Genomic DNA, 7,145 nt, shown 5'->3' with positions numbered 1-7,145 from the left:
AAAGCAAAGAAAGAGCTAAAGGCTGGGAAGAGAAACACATTCTGGGTCACAAAGAACAAGCAAATCACACACAAAACATGCAATTACCTGCTGCAGAAAAGGCGGCAGGATCCTCTCATTTCATGCAATGCATAGATCCCTTGAGAAAATGCAGTCTTTCTGCCATTACATCCTGTTTCGGAGGCTTTCTTTCATGCCTGTGGCTCTCCTTAGCCTCATGACTCTGATCCTCTCCACCCAGGTCTCCTGTGTCCATATGCAGAGGAAGGACACTACTGAAGAGCAAAACACCTTGTGTGCTCCTGAGAAGCCTACATTCCTCTCTAGTCACTAAAACACCCCAAAACAACGAGAAATGTTGGCTTCATGAAAGAAAACAAGAGGGGAAAAAAGGAAGATGGTTTCTAAAGCTAGCCAAATATTAGAAAGTAAAGTCATTGCATTCACATATAACACAAAGCCTCTGGTTCAATGTGACCACATCAGAGCCCATGAGGATTACTAATAGCTTCTGCATGGGTTTTCTGCCCACGCCCATTCAGCAAAGGGTACCCACAGCTAAGAGAACACGTGTCATCTTCTTGCTCACTTATTTGGAGCTCTCATTTGGAGGCTCAAACCCAGAATACCAAGAGCAGCTATTTTCAAATACTTCTTAGGTGGTTATTCACACACTTGCAATATTCCATGAGCATTTGTCATTGCCAATTATCTTAGCAAGCACTGTTTGCAAAGCAGAGGTGAAGGAATGGTGCAAAGCCAAGCAGTTCACATCCCATCTTAAAACAGGCCCCACTGCTGAGTAGCATGGCTGAAGCGCACAGCCAGCCTCTTCCCAAAAGCTTCCAGGGACAGGCACCATGAGCTCCCCAGGCAATCTAGCCATCACTTCCTAATCCTTAACCACTTTACACAAAGCCTTCCCCCTCCAAAGTTTCATGCTGTATCAGCCATAACAACCTGCCTGAAAGCAGGGAGAGGTGATGAAACATCAGAGACAAAAAACTATGTTTGCAAGGAAACCCTGAAATTTCAATCCACTTCACGCAGTTAGCCTGAAGAACAGGAGGAGAAACCCTAATTCTGTGAGAACTGCAGGAGTCTGGCAACCAATTTAGGAGCTGCCTCTGGTACTGTGCTGAGGAGGTGCTGCAATCTCAACCCCAGGATGGAAAGAGCACAAACTGGATTAAAAAATCCAGGCTGAAGTCCACTATTCATACATGATGAAAAATAAACCCATGAAGGACTGTGAGTTACGTCTTCAATTCTCACTGCAGGGCCAGCTCCTGTGAGCAGCCCTCATAAACAAACACTAGACAGTCCTTGTTTTCCTCTGTCACTTCGGAAGTCCCCCTCCAGCTGTGAGCTACCCACCTGCTTGTGTGCTTTCATGTAGACAGTTTCAGCAGTGACAAACTGTGCTGCACGGATTGCTCTGGAAAGCATGGTCTCTGCTTCTTCACTCACCAGGGAGGACTGTTGCAAATTGCAGAAATTCAGGGATTGCAGGGACCCACCTGTGAAGGGAAGAAGAGAGGCAACAGGAATAAACCAGAGTGGCTGGCTTAATCTAGCAGCTGTCAGAAGGGCTGGTCTTGATTCCATTGTTACTCCGTACATTGACGTTTCTGGCCCTGGAGATGCTTCCATAAGCCAACTCAGTTCACTGAACTGGCAGAAAACTAATAGAACAAAAAAATACTGCAGCAGTGATGAGCTCAGCCATCATCTCTGGCTGCATCGACTGAGTGCACGTGAGACTATTGCAATGATGTGCCAAAACCAGATCTTTTGAGCTGGAGGAGCACTGGACATTTACTCTCTTGAGAAACTCATTTTGTGCACACTGAACTGACTTTGCTTGGGCCCATGTGCCAGTAGCCCACCAAAAGGACATGGGACAGTCAATGATTCTCTGCAGCTTTTCCCAGCTTTCGCCTTTTTTATTTTGACACTTTTTTGTGATTTAGGGCAATCTCTTTCTCTCTGTGCATGCCTAGCACAAGAGGATCTCATCTCTGATGGGAAGACTTTGCACATCAGGACAAACAGCAGCAGCAAAAGTCCTGACCTCCACTGAAAAGCCCCATCTCTACATAAAAGTGGTCACTGCCATCTCACCATGGGATGAAGACATTTTCTGTCTCCCACATGAGATAAGCAGCAGGATCTGTGCGAGCCAAGTTTCTTGCAAGGCAAAGCAACAGCAGGTAAGGCCAGCATATGCTCCTCACAAGTGTCTAACACTCCCTTGCTCGTGTGCTGGGAACAACTGAAGCCACCCTAAAGGGTGGGGGAAAGATAGCACTGTGAGACAGCACAAGGAGATAACGAAGAAAACCAAGAAATGCATGGATTTGTTATGTTATTCAGGCTTGAATTCCTAGAAAAGATTTTTTTTTTTTTCTGGTCTGCAGCATCATGAAACATCCTTTAGATGACAGCAGCATTTCTAATACCCTATGGCACCATTCATGGTGCTTGGAGAAAATTGGCAGTGAGTCCCATCTGCTTGCAGCTGCTCACTTCTGCAAGGCACCTCTCACCCCTCGGCTGCTGCACTGCTGCTCCTATCCATCCATAAGAGAGCTGGGTAATTCATTTGGTTTTACAGAAAACAGTAAATTCACAGAAAAACATATGAAGCTATTCGAATCTCCAGATAATTCTGCCAATAAAAAGCCTGAGGGTTTCAAACCCCCAACTCTTTTGAAACAGCCATTTTAAACTTAACTTGATGGCTTTAGTTGATGAGATTACTTGGAGATAATATATGTTGAACAAAGGCAAAATTTGGGGCTAAACCTCTTCTTCCTCATGTGCCATTGCTTAAAGGGGGGATTCCTGCCTTTTCTGCCTTATTTTTCAGTTTGTCCACCACACTGCACATCTGTCCTCCCTGTCTCAGCCAGGAGGCTGAGGAGCCCAGGAAGACCAGGCCATGGCTTTCACAGGGCTGGGCCAGCTCTAGTTTTTGTCAGCTCCACGCCACTGAGGAGTTATTAGCTGCCTTCCAACTTTACTTGAGGAGGCATGAAAGCCAACTTTCCCCTGCTCAACCAGGCAGATCTTCCAGTAACACAAACAGGCAAAGGTTTGTTCATCTCACGGTTACACCAGTTCACACCACCCATAACCGATAGCTTTGTAGGAGACCACATTTACTGGTGCAGAGCAAGGGAATTCGTTACAGTCCCATTTCAAGAAGACAGGAGATAAAGGGAGTCAGAAAATCTATCCAGATGTCCTGTGCAGTAACCAGGTGTCCCAGGGATTTCTGTACCAAGGCTCCCCAGGGTCAAGCAGCTCTGCACCCTGACAGTAACGACCCCACCCTGCTCACTCAGAACTTTGTCTCCTCTAAGGGGAGTTTGGGTGGATTTTCTAACAAGATCTGCCCTTTTGCTGCAACTTGGTGTGAAGAAGTAATTAGATCTCTAGCTATTGCTTATTTCCACAACTTAAAAAAAAAAAAAGCTGCAAGTTAGCATCTTTGAGTTCTCTTCCACTTCACTAAATCTGGCTGAAATCTGCATGTGGGCAGCAATGATACAGGATGTATTTTTTTTCACAAACCAGACTCAGAAGGACAGTGGGTAGGTGTTTCTACCGATGCACCTGCAAAGGCAACTGAAAAAAAGACATGGACAGCCATAGCAAGCAACAGTCCTCCCAAAAACTTAAACTGGGAGATAGAGGTCGTACCTCTTGGCTCCCAAATCAGTACTGATCCATTAGGCCCCGCTGTCACTGACCTCTGGAAGAAAAGCATTTCTGAGTAAAAACATGGATACTGCTAAGTCTTTCTTACAGTTTCATGTTAAAAAGAGGAAGGCAGCCCAAAGTCCTTGTCACAGCTGCAGTATTACAATTCCACTGACAGGCTGGCATAAAAGCTAAATTAGGAGGCTGAATCAAACCTGTGATGCTCCTAAAAGATACCCTGAAGCCTGACTTAAAAAAAAAAAAAAGTGCTCTACTCTTTTCTGTAGCTATTTTTAATCTAGGGTGGACTGTATCATCCTGGAACAGAGTCAAATGAAAATGAGAGTTTTAAAGCACTTCACTCTCCCCCGGCTGCCCCTCTGCTCTGCGTCAGTCATCACTTCTTGGTTTGTAAACGCTTAGCGGGATTTGCACAGGGCCAGGCAAATCAGGCTCCTCCATTTACTGCTACACAACAAATATATTCCGGTAACAGGCTGTTCTCCTGCCAGTGCCTTCTGTTTTCCAACTCATTTCATTTTCTTTAGTGACTTTATTTCAGACAAGTGGATAACCAGAGCCTTGGGTTGACTCCATGTGGATTCTGTCTCGCAGCAGTGCCAGTTATTTCTTTGCAGAAATCCTGCTCATGTAGGAAGCAGGTACAAAATCTTTCCCCGCCATGCCAGACCCAGTTTATTTGCTCCTGTTTCCATTCCCTTTTCACCACCAGTCAGCCCACAAAGCACTGACTGCTGCTCTGCCCAGGGCTCTCTCCCCACTGCCCCCGCTGCCTTTCCTGCCAGGGTCTCCCAAGTGATAGCCAAGGAAACCTATCCACACCTATGCAGGCTGGGCCGGGCCTTTGTTTTGGGCAGTGACGTGTGCCTGGGGTGGAGGCTACCATTGTGCCAGCTCCCTGATTCCACAAAGGAGCGTTAATAATTTCTTACAACTGCAGTAAATGAAGGGTGGTAGTTACACCCAACCTATAACATTATACATCATTGTTTTTCCTGTTACCTGTCAAAAAGGAGGTTTCTTCCTTTTGCCATGGGAAGGTGGCTGAAGTTGCAATGTCACCTAGGCAGAAGCCACTAACTTTAACAGGATTTCTGTCAAACACGTGGACCATCTTGATGCACATTCGGGGTTACCCTGCCCTGAGCTCCTGGGACAGTTTGGATCAGAAATCAGAGCTTGGCTCCCTCTCTCACCTGCCATTGTGTCTCCCCTTGTAAGGAAGGGATGCAGGGGGTAATGCAGCTGCCATCTGTGGTGTTCAAACAAAGCAGTTTGACAGCACCAACAGAAAAATACAACTGTGCTGTGGAAAGCAGATGCTTTTTCACAAAAATGAAGTAACTCTCATTTAGCCCATGAAAGGTATTTCTTGCAGAGAAATTGCACAAGAGCCAGTCTGAAATCCTCTTATTTGTCTCAAGAGGTACCCAGCTCTTCAGGTTCTCTCTGACTTGAAGAGTGCAATCACAGACCAACCCTTGGCTTCTTCAAGCATCATATAAAGAACAGAAAACAGTAGGCAACATCCACTCCCCCACCCTTGCACAGCACAAAGGTTATGTACAAGAATTAAATATTACGGCCAGAAGCCTTATTTTGCAGAATATAATCTCATTTTTCATATTCAGTGCTATGTTAAACCCATCCTCCCAAAACTCAGCCGTGCCAAGGCTTGTGAGCTTAGAGTGAAATTGTCTCCCACAGAAAAGTTTCACTACCCCAGCAAAAAATGAGGAGTAGTGGAAAACAAATAAAATTACACAAGTGGTGAAAAGTAAAAGGAGGTGGTTTAGACACATCCTATCTTGATATGCAATGTTTCAATAACCAGGGTGAGGAAATGGGTTTTCCTTTTAAACAAGGGTGGGCCAGATCCTTGGCTGAGAATAAATCAGTGCTGCCCTGCTGAAATCAATGGATTGTTGCTGATTCACAGCAGCTGAGGGTCTGGCATGTGGTTTTCTCCTGACAGTATCACAGTAATTTAATTCTAAATTAAAATCATGTGGAGATGTTGTTTTGATACAATATTGTTAAATACCAAATATACCAAAACTGAACCGAACTAAACTAAAATTAACCTAAAATGAGAGAGAGCAAAAGGAATGCCTCTCTAATGTAATACGGACTCAGAAGATAGAAAGAATCACAGGATAATTTGATGAAATCCCTTGAATCATTCTCACCGACTAATTAGCCTCTTCATTCTGGAATGAGGCCATTGGTGGTGTGAAGGTTTCACGGTTTAACGCATTTCCTCACGCTCACTAAGAGCTCTGCATAATTCCTGAAGCCAAAAGCACCAAGGATACAAAGAACAGCTGGACAAACTGGCATGAAAGGTGACTGTAAAGGGTGATCCTCTCTCACTAGCCCCCAACAGCACAGGTGGCCAAGAGGGGACTGTAGCCACGCTGGGCTTGAAAAGCCAGTGGGTCCTGCACAGCACCCCACTGTCAACTAAAGTGCTACAACCAACCGAGAGAAACTAAAGGATATTCTTCAGCTGCAGATGTGCAAGCAGCACCCTGGAAACCCCTTGAGTATCACAGCAAGCAGGCAGGGGAGAGGCACACCCCATTGCAACTGCTTGTGCAACTCTTTCTCCATTTAGTCACATGGCGGACATGAGCAGGACTATTACAGCCACACATTGAGTAGGGAGTGATGGATTTCACACAGATTATCAGCCTTGCCCTGTCTGGCCAAACCCCAGTTCCCCCTGATCCCAAGCGACCAGGCCTCCAGCAAGCGCTCAGCCTCTTTCAGGATCAGCAAGGATGATGCTAATTCACTGCTAAGGTGGGTGGCAGTCTTTATTATGTTTCAGGCCTGAGAAATCTTGCCAGTGCACTGAGAACCACAGGGCTCCTTTCCTAATTACACAGCAGAGCACCACATGATTCACATCAGCAGCTCCTCGGCCCCCTCATCTCAATCCTTGCTAGTGTGACACAACAAATCCGAGTGGAAGTGATTAGCAGGTTGCAACCGCAGCCGCCTGCTCCCCAGCACTATTAGCAAACAAGGCGCCATGAATGAGCCGTCGGATGGCAGTCAGAGGCCTGTTGAATCATGCTCTTCTGCATTGCAACATCGGAAGTTGCACTTTAGAACCAATCGCCTGGGTTGCTCTCCGATTTCCCAATGAAGGCTGGAGGAGGATAGAGAACCCGGGCTGAGAACATTATATATGCATTTTTAAATTCCCAGGGGAGGTTCAAAAATTAGAACTAGCTCTGAGGCCTTTTGGTTTTGTTTTTCCCTTCCCTCCTTTCTTTCCTTTTGGTCTGATTAACTTTGGTGACTGGCTTGCACAATTTTATCAGGTTGGGCCTGATGAATCATTCATCTTCAGCAAGCAACAGTGAGAGATTGCAGGCCAGGCAGGATCTGTGTTTCAGTAACCAAAA

The 7,145-nt window shown here is 45.8% G+C and overlaps 1 long non-coding RNA gene across 1 annotated transcript in view; it reads right to left on the bottom strand.

The window, feature by feature from the left end:
* Nucleotides 1-1,383: 1,383 nt before the first annotated feature.
* Nucleotides 1,384-7,145, bottom strand: part of LOC118452322 — a 22,923-nt gene continuing 17,161 nt past the window's right edge. Inside the window, exon 3 of the long non-coding RNA XR_004842068.1 lies at nt 1,384-1,520. This is a non-coding gene — a long non-coding RNA (uncharacterized LOC118452322). The remainder of the gene's footprint in view (nt 1,521-7,145) is intronic.

Source organism: Egretta garzetta, unplaced genomic scaffold (assembly GCF_000687185.1).
Source record: "Egretta garzetta isolate BGI_Z169 unplaced genomic scaffold, ASM68718v1 scaffold215, whole genome shotgun sequence".
In the NCBI taxonomy this organism is placed as follows: domain Eukaryota; kingdom Metazoa; phylum Chordata; class Aves; order Pelecaniformes; family Ardeidae; genus Egretta; species Egretta garzetta.
The sequence above is the reverse complement of the archived record's forward strand: the minus strand, read 5'-3'. Positions and strand labels throughout refer to the sequence as shown.